This window comes from Hylaeus anthracinus, unplaced genomic scaffold (assembly GCF_026225885.1).
Source record: "Hylaeus anthracinus isolate JK02 unplaced genomic scaffold, UHH_iyHylAnth1.0_haploid 26170, whole genome shotgun sequence".
NCBI classification, from domain to species: domain Eukaryota; kingdom Metazoa; phylum Arthropoda; class Insecta; order Hymenoptera; family Colletidae; genus Hylaeus; species Hylaeus anthracinus.
Genome location: NW_026534962.1, coordinates 1 through 8,966, shown reverse-complemented (window position 1 = coordinate 8,966; position 8,966 = coordinate 1). Strand labels below are relative to the sequence as shown.

Below are 8,966 nucleotides of genomic sequence, written 5' to 3'. Positions count from 1 at the left end.
TGTTCTCTCGCCTATTTACTATTTATTCTTCACATTTTTTTTTTTTTTCTTTTACCTCATTTTAACCGCGATAAAAATTTAAAATACTCGTATTACACGTAAGTATTTTTGACCCTGTTTTCGTAAAGGCTTTTCAACATAAGTCGTTATCGGCCGAGGAAGATAAAAAGGAAAGACGTGTCGATGACGAAGAAGAGAAGGAACGGTCGAAGTATACACACATATAGCCGTGATCGGATCGGTTTTTGGTGCAGATTGTGCAAAGGAAAACGTGGAAGGGGAACATGGTCTCTCGTGTCACGTGCTTCGTCCTCCGCGCGCAGCTACGGTGATTCCAACGACGAACCGATCGCTGCAAAGGACCAACGAAGAAAATTACATGGCGATGCGAAACGATCCGCGATACTAAGTCACGAGTAACTCAATTTTAAATGCGCCGCTACCCAAACTATTCTTTCATTGTTTCCTCTTGATATTACACGAAACTGTAGTCGAAACTGTAAGAATCCTCCGCGCGGTACGTTGTGTCCACGGACACCTGAATGTGATATGTCGTTATCGGAAGCCTCCAACAATTTGACCAGATCAATGAAAGATACATTTAAGTGTCCAGAAATTATTCACGGAAGTCTTAAGGTCTCGAGTCTCTAATAGCCGTCGCCTACGATCAATTCAAAGAGGAGGTTAATTATAGTAATACTTGTAAATCGTATAAAATACTCGCGCGGAACAATTCTGTCAACATTTACCGTGATCGCCGTACTCTTCCGATCTTGTGCGACATTTGCGACGCTCCAGTGAACGCTTGTAGTCGGCTCGGACTCAGTCGGTTGTTCAACGTCACCTAAAACACTTTTACTTTAAACTTGCAAGAAGTGTCAGCCATTCTGAATGCAGTCTTGGTTTCTCTTTCTACATCCATCCTAATTTGTTTGCCTTTCTTCCTGGCACTTCGCTTCTTTATCAGCTACTTTCACTGTTTCCTAGGCTGATATCCTGCATCTTTCGTCTCGAGGTAAATAGATGAGTTGCCCACGGTCTGATTACAGCGTTCACAAAGCTTGATATGCAACATCGTACGACGAGCACCTGCGATCACAACTTATCCATTCCTGATCTTTCTCCCAGCCTATCGCGGATCGTCGAAACGCATTCGCCCAGCTTCTGCGTCGATCGCGAACAGTTGTGCAGCTACCGAAGAAGACGTAAGAGAAGAACGAAAGGGAAGACAGAAGGGGGGGGGGGGGGTATCGGGGATTCGCATCGATGGGAGAAGATACGTTTAGCTCGGTTCTCGTAAACGGAAGCGCGCTACCCCGTTATCGTCGCTGGATAACGCGAGACGACATTTCGAGTGGATGACTGGAGTTCCCAATATTCGCAAGGTCAGACTTTCGTATTTTTACATAATCCCTGTCTCTTGCGCCCGACAAGGGCACGTCACTAATTCGGGTAGGATCTGAACTGCCGTAGAAAACGAAATTCCACTTCGTCGACGCGTCGTGCGTCCGAAACGTCCACTTACAGAGTCGCCTCTGACACTTCGGCCATCGGGTCAAACGTAACTTCCACTTCTCCGTTTATTTATCTCTCCTAACGCTCGAACTCGCGAGCGACGTCGATTTGGCACATATGTCCGACTCTCCTGGTGATACGAGCTTGGAAACTTGGCAACAAAGCGGAGAAAACTCGAGGTACCTAATCGAGGATCCTCTGGCAATCCGCGAGACCGCTTGACCCTGTTACGGGTTTTTTTTTTCGAGCCATTTGCGTGGAGTTGTTGGACTCGCCCTCATCTCCACGAGGATTCGACGGTGTCGAGTGTGTCTCTGCTTCGACCCAGAAAGCGGACATTTCGCGAACGATGCTGGCCAACGTTTCCTTCCGTCGCTCGTTTGCCGGCTTCTCGTCACTGCTCGGACCAAGCCTGCGGTTATCGTTCCACAGGTGAACAAAGCGCGTGGACCGAAGGCTGGCAAGCAGGGCACGGCAACGAGGGAGAAACGACAGAACAGAGCCTACCTATACTCGAAACAGCTGCAGCGGTGGAGGTGTAACGACGATTTGGCACACGTGTTTATTATTCAGTCCGCGTATTATCTAAGCTTGGCACAAGGTTGAGCCGCTCGCTGAACAATCTCCACGATCCTCAAATTTTTCTTCTCGTACTCTCTTTTTTTTTTTTGTTATTTTTTCGTTTGTATTTTTTTGGCACACATAAAGAGGAAAACAATGAAAAACTCGCGCGCATCCATGCATCTCTGCCATCCAGCATCTTGCGTGTCTCGCTTACTCGAAGTTCTCTTTAGTCCTTCGCATTATTATCGTTTGTTTGTTTTTTTGTTTTTTCTTTTTATAAATACAACGTTATTTCTTCCATTTCTCTCTTTCTCTCTCGCTCTCAATCGTTACAGAAAAATATGCCATTGAGAATCTTGGCCAAACGCTCGATCGCGCTCGACCATTTTGTTCCACGCGCCCTTCAGACGAGAGATAGAAAGGTGTTGCCCTTAATTCAGCGCCCCGCCAAAGTAGAGCGCGTGTTTCAATATCCTATAAAAACTAAGTTATTTCTTAGCTGATTGCCTTGCGTTACGGTAAGGTTGGGCACCTGACGACGATCCGTCACGAACGGGGGTTTCATCGTTCGAGGATGCGTCCATCGACAACTTGGCCGCCATTCTGGGACACTAGAACCGTCTGGTCGCTTCGTGTACTTTAGATTTCTTCGCTGGACTATGCTCCTCAAACGTGAATCGAGCTGATCCGGTGCTGATATTAATACTGATTAATTCCTACGTGTACTGTTCGAAACAAGTGGAGGATCTTCAGCTTCTTCGATTAATTCGAGCATGTCCATGAACGTTGGCTGATCAACTCTCTGCTATGGAGGCGGATTCTTTGGATCTGGAATGCTCCCACTCACATATGGATTATTACATCTTGAAATGAAAATCTTCGTGCTCTGTGAATGATATATTACTGTAATTCAGGATTGCAATGTCTTCTTGGTTCTGTACAAATAATACACGATCCCCAATTGCTCTGAACAGTACGTATCGCTACTTCGTTCCAATCTTCTTATTCCCATATTGGCAACGTTTCTTCTTTATCGTCTTGTTCTCTATCGTGGTCTAGAAATTGGCGATTGCTTTCGCGACGAATCCCCGCCAGGACCCGCGCAGTAAGGATAAGGCCCCTGCACTAACAGATTGCTCTACGCCACAACGATACGATCGCGTTGCTATCGACGTTGACGCGCGCAACGTCCTCGTTTCTCAATAAATTTCGTTCGAGGGCAAGTGACAAGACGAAAGGGGGAGGGTGGGAACGATCAGATCGACGTTTTCTAGTTGGACTTCCTGTAGGGAACCCCCAGTTTCGTTGGCTACGGGAAAGCCAAAAATGCTCGACGCACGGATACCATTCTTTCTCGAATCGAGCTGCTCGTACATGTTGTGTATACGAAGAAGGTGGCGAGGGGCTTCGTACTCAAGTCTGATGTACTCAAGAAACAACTCAAGAGGTCTTCAAGAATCTTGGATAAGACTCTAGTACTCAGTACTCGAAGCTTCAGGTCCTCTCAAATTCAATTAACGATGTTATATCAGCAAATAAAGTTTCAGAAAACTTGGTGATCTCTTCAAATCTTAGATCCGCATCAATTGTATATTAGCACACAAGCCTGCAGATTGTTTCAAGCTTGGATGACATGGTACGAGCATGTAGTCGACATGGAGCTCCGGAGGTCCTTTTAGGTGGATGGACTTGTACCGTGTGTACCATCAAGCAAAGGTCCAGGTGATCAAATGTCCCTTACTGCAACAGGATGTATACAAAGTCTTAAGTTCTTTCAAAACTCGGCCTAGTTACAAAGTTGTAGGTTCGTTAGAGACCTGGACGAGTCGAGATCCTTTTCGACTCCCGGATGACATTGCACAGCTGGAGGAACCTTGATATTCCCGAAGTCCAAGTTGCTCCAAGCGTCCCTTGACGTCTCCTCTCCCACTTTCGCTCACACACGTCGCTTGTTCTTCAAAACACTGTTCTTCCACATTGTAATTCGAGTAATACCACGAAGTTCACGTGGCGCGTACCCGCGAGACGTCCCCTTTCGTCAGCCGAACCCTCTGACGCGGCTCCCTTCACCGTTAATACCAAAATTACACTTGACAGACGACGCCTTAGTGGCTACTAGACACTACCAAGACTCGACTGATCGAAGGTATCTACGTGTTAGAGATGTCCCGACGAAGTATACAATTAATCATCTATTTGAGAGTGACAATACACGCCGAATAAATATGAGCTTGCTTATCGGAGCAAAAGAGAGGTTAATTATTCGTAGCCTAGTCATATGTGTCACCGGATATGCTTCTGGAGTATATCAGGCGCGACGATGGTTTCTGGTCGCGCGACGAGAGAGGAAATTCAGTGGTTTGGGAGGAGGATGGAAACGATAACCGGGTCGAGGGGGGGTGGGGACGAATTACGGGGGAAACCATCGAGGGCCTTGGGTTCGATTGGATTTGGTTTGGTCGAAGCTCGGTGGACAGTGGCGATGCACTCGATGGATATAGACACCCGCGACAACAGACGAGAAGAAATGAAAAATGCTCGCACCGACCACCGTTCTCCGCCGTGGAATAAAATCAAAGTTACCAGGGGACTTTGGAAACGCAGGGTTGTTCTCGATCCGTCCACTCTCGAGGGTGGACGGTGCGCTCTCCTCTGTCGACTCGCCGTTAACCCTTTCGGTGCTACCGTTCCGGATGGACGCCCACAGATGGTCGCTGAGCGTTTGTAAGCGGTCACGGTACCGAAAGGGTTGCGCGATAGATTAACCTTTTGCATTTCTGTGTCGAGCGAGACTCGACAGAACTCTGCTAAAATCAGAAAATCTGTATCGCAAAGGGTTAAAAGGACATTAAATTCTGGTCCAGATCAATTAAGCGAAACTTCTGATCCAAGGCAGAGTGACTCGATCGAGGAGAGCACTATGGTGGTGTATGTGTGTGTGTGTGTATGTTTGTGTTTGTCTACGTAAACGCGCGCGGCAATCGCCTCCCGATTGATTCCTCCTTAAAGGAAGCGTTCTCCCATGGATCTACACTGTCCTAATGCAAGGATAGCTATATTCAGACTCGCGTAATGCCTCTCGACGATCGAGGAGGATTACACGCACGCGCGCACGTACTTGATTCGCCATTTTGGGGGAAAACGAAAACGTAAAGCCTCTTAAGTCACCCCTATGAAACGCGTTCGCTTCTATTATTCATTCTTTTCTCTCTCTTCGCAGTTTTCTTCTCTGGCACGCGATGTGTCTCTTCTCTCTCTCTCTCCTATTCTGTTCGTCTCTCGTTTCCACCCCTTTTTTTTTCCATTTCTTTCACAGTCTCTCATCGCACACGCGCGCAAACACACACATACACACGGACGCACACACGCGATGCGCGAACACCAAGTGCTCCATTTCTCTCCTTTTTCCCCCCCCCCATTCTTTTATCTCATGCGATGCGCCTTAAAAATTGTCCTTAACTACTTACTAATAATCGATTCTAATCACAGCAATTATTTATTGTTGATATACACAATCATACAGCGTCTCTCACTAATTATTTCGATATAACTTACGTGTGTGAGTGTGTGTCTCTTTTTTGTTTTTTTTCTCTTTCTCTCATTTTCATAGACAGATGCTATAATTATGTTGGATAACCGTTTGTTTTTTTTTTCTCGCTCGAAGAACGATGCCGTCGTTTGTCGTTCGGTGACCGTCGCACCGTCTACGTTCCACTTATTTTTTTCTCTCTCTTTTCTGTTTTTTTTTATTTCTTTTCTTTCGCGTGTACTTCACGATACGTCGTTCATTTCGACGATATACGAAGAATAGCGTGTTAGGTTGGATGGTTGGGGTGGACAAGGGGATCTGCGAATGAAGAACGGGACGACGAAAGGGCGAAGAGCCGATGGTTGATGACGAAGACGAAGAGGACAACGTGAAGATCCTGGAGGGGGATGACGGTGGCGGACAGTGTACTGGTGGTAGTTTTTTTTTTTGAGTCTTTTTTCCTTTTGTATCATTTTTTTTTTTGTTTGGTTGGCCGTGGCTCTTGGATAGGTGAAAAAAGAGACAAAATGTTTCGTCGAATAAACACGCCAATTGCATACAATTTTTCATCGTCGCAATCATTAAAAATTATTATAAATAATAACAGTAAAAATAAGTTAATGCTTAACTTAGCGTATGTATATACATATATATGGATAATATATATGCATATGAAAAAACGAATCTCTGTCTCTATTTCGCTCAGTGTTATCTAACAAATTCGTAAAAAAAAAACACACTAGATAATATACGTATATATATAGGAATAGAAACGCAGCGTTTCTACGTATATAAATATATACCATGATTAATTTGTTGTTTACTCGCGAAACAGGCATCGGCTATTCGTTTCGATTAAAAGTTCATCCGCGCAAACGACGAAGCAAAAATGAAAAAAAAAATTAATAATAATAATAATAATAATAATAATAATAATAAAGAATAACATGACAATAATTTGAAGTTGCACGATGATCTCAGACGCGCGATAAATATCTCTAAAAAATTGTTCGCTGATCGACAATGAGACGATCTCCCGAGAACAGTGAACGAAAGGATCCGAGAGGAATCAATAAATATGTACAACGAGAAACGATATATATATATATATGTATATATATTTACAGAAATCGAATCGCATAGAAGATTGCGATAATTTTGAGCGAACTTAACGAGACGAAGCGTCGATCACAGTAGTGCTACGAGATTGAGATTTAAAAAAAAAAAAAAAAAAAAATAAATCAAACGTGACGTATTGCACGCTTCGTCTATTCGAACAAATACAAACAAAGAAATGAAAAGCAACGACAACGCGAGGTGGCCTTTTCGCTAATGTTAGAAGATAAGAAAGGAAACGAAGAAGATAACGAGACGCGACAAAACATAGAAATTTCGACAAGAAAAAGGACAACACGGATCGTCCAGGACGAGGAACTTCGAGAGATGTACGACAGGAAGCACGGAAAGCTCGCGAACACTAATTCGAACGCGATACTTTATTTTCCATCAGAATTTCGCGTATCTTTGGCACACGGATTGGAAGCGGTCGACGCGGAATACCGTTGGCGAAATACAGTCATGCGTGACGTCGCCGAATTACATTTTTCTCGAACTAGCGCCTAAAAACAGTCTTCGGGCGTGAACCGAGCGCCACGAAAGTCTCGGCGCGTTACTTAGCGTATTTTTCGTGGCGTTCAGTTCCGCTCTGAACCGAACCTGAACGTAAACGACGCGCATTATCGCCGCGCTACAACAGCAATGCGATAATCGAAAAATCCAAGATCGTCTCTCTCGAGCCAGAGTTAAGCTCGCGATCACTAAGAAGACACTGAATTTACCCTGCAACGAATACACCGAAAAATGTCCGATTAGCTCAGTGTCGTCGAAGCAAACATACGTCCTTCAGCTACGAGTCGATCGCGCCCCCTCGCGAGAGGAAGCACGGATGGGTGGTAGCAGAAGAAGAGCGGAGGAGGATGAAGATGAAGTAGAGGATGAAGAAGAACGCCACCAGATCGAAGCTGGGCGTATTGAGCTTGCACCTTTTTCATCGCGATTTGTCTCCTCTAACTGTTTCGTTATATATATTTTTTTTTTTTCACTGGTTTCTTTAATCGTATAATAAATATATATATATACATATATTACGTATATGTAATATATATATCGTTATTTATATTCCACATAATAATTTGCTTTGTTCCTTCAACAGAAGAGCGCGTTCATCGGCGACTCGACGAGTTCGTTTCGCGACAGGCTCGTCGAGGGCGACGGCGTAACACGCGCGTTAAACGCACCGCGGCCATTGGAAGGCCATCGTCCAGCCGCGGCTCGCTTCCAGAAAAGAAAACCTCTTTCTTTTTGCCGTGAAATTTGGAAATCGAGCCTCGCATGCAAAAATTCTACGGAACTACGTAATTACCGCGCGCGGTCAATTGTCACTCCTCGGTGTTCCGCGGATGCGCACGCGCGACCATGTTCCTCGACAGGGGAATCCGCGTTCCCTCCCGCCAGAGGAAGCTCTCCGAAGGGTCCCCCGGGCGCCATCTCGTTCTACGAAAGGTGGAGAGCAAAGAATTAAACACCATTGGAATTTCACTGCATTTAGCGAAGAGAAAAGATAAAAATTCAAGCTTAAACGCAACTGTCCCGACTCCGAAGCGCCGAGGGACCAAGCACGGCGGCATGGTCCAGCGCGGCGACGGAACACCATCGATAGAAAAAAGCTAAGAACCGGCCTAATATAGTATTCAGCGTCCTTGTTCACACATTCATGATTAATAATCGTTATAATAATTCTCTCGTATTTCTCTCCCGTCTCGTATCATTTTGTTTTTCTCGTTTAAATATAAAAATGAAAACTAACGTATCTTTGGCTTGTTCCCTTTACCAATCGGCAGCAACCCCGGCCGGGCTGCGGCGTGCATCGTTTTTTTTTTTTTTTTGTTTGTTTGTTTGTTTGTTTGTTTAAATATCTTTTGTACAAGTTTTGTACACTCGAGTATATGTCCGTGTACGCGCGTGCGTGCCTTCTTCGTCTCAACTCGCGTGTTAAGCGCGCGTGCTCATGTTAAATCCCTTCTTCCTGCGTTTGCCTCGTATGTACACCTCTCATTGTTTTTCTTTTTCTTTTTCTCCTTTTATCGAGAGCGCGCGCACAAGTTTCAATATCCTAATTGTATGTATGTGTGGGTGTGCGTGTCAAGTGTAAATGTATGTAAGCGTTCGTGTGTCGTACGGTACCATTCCCTACGCAGACATTCGAATCTGCGTACCGACATCTTTCCAGTGTAACGTGTATGGATCTGTGCGTGTGTGTGTGTGTGTGTGTGTGTGTGTGTGTGTGTGTGTGTGTGTG

At 45.0% G+C, this 8,966-nt stretch overlaps 1 long non-coding RNA gene across 1 annotated transcript; it reads right to left on the bottom strand.

Moving 5' to 3' along the window:
• Window positions 1-59: 59 nt before the first annotated feature.
• Window positions 60-8,952, bottom strand: LOC128893188 (uncharacterized). The gene is made up of 2 exons (XR_008461267.1): window positions 3,897-8,952; window positions 60-3,819 (listed from the first exon to the last, which is right to left on the bottom strand). It is a non-coding gene; the product is annotated as an uncharacterized LOC128893188 (long non-coding RNA).
• Between the last annotated feature and the right edge of the window lie 14 nt (window positions 8,953-8,966).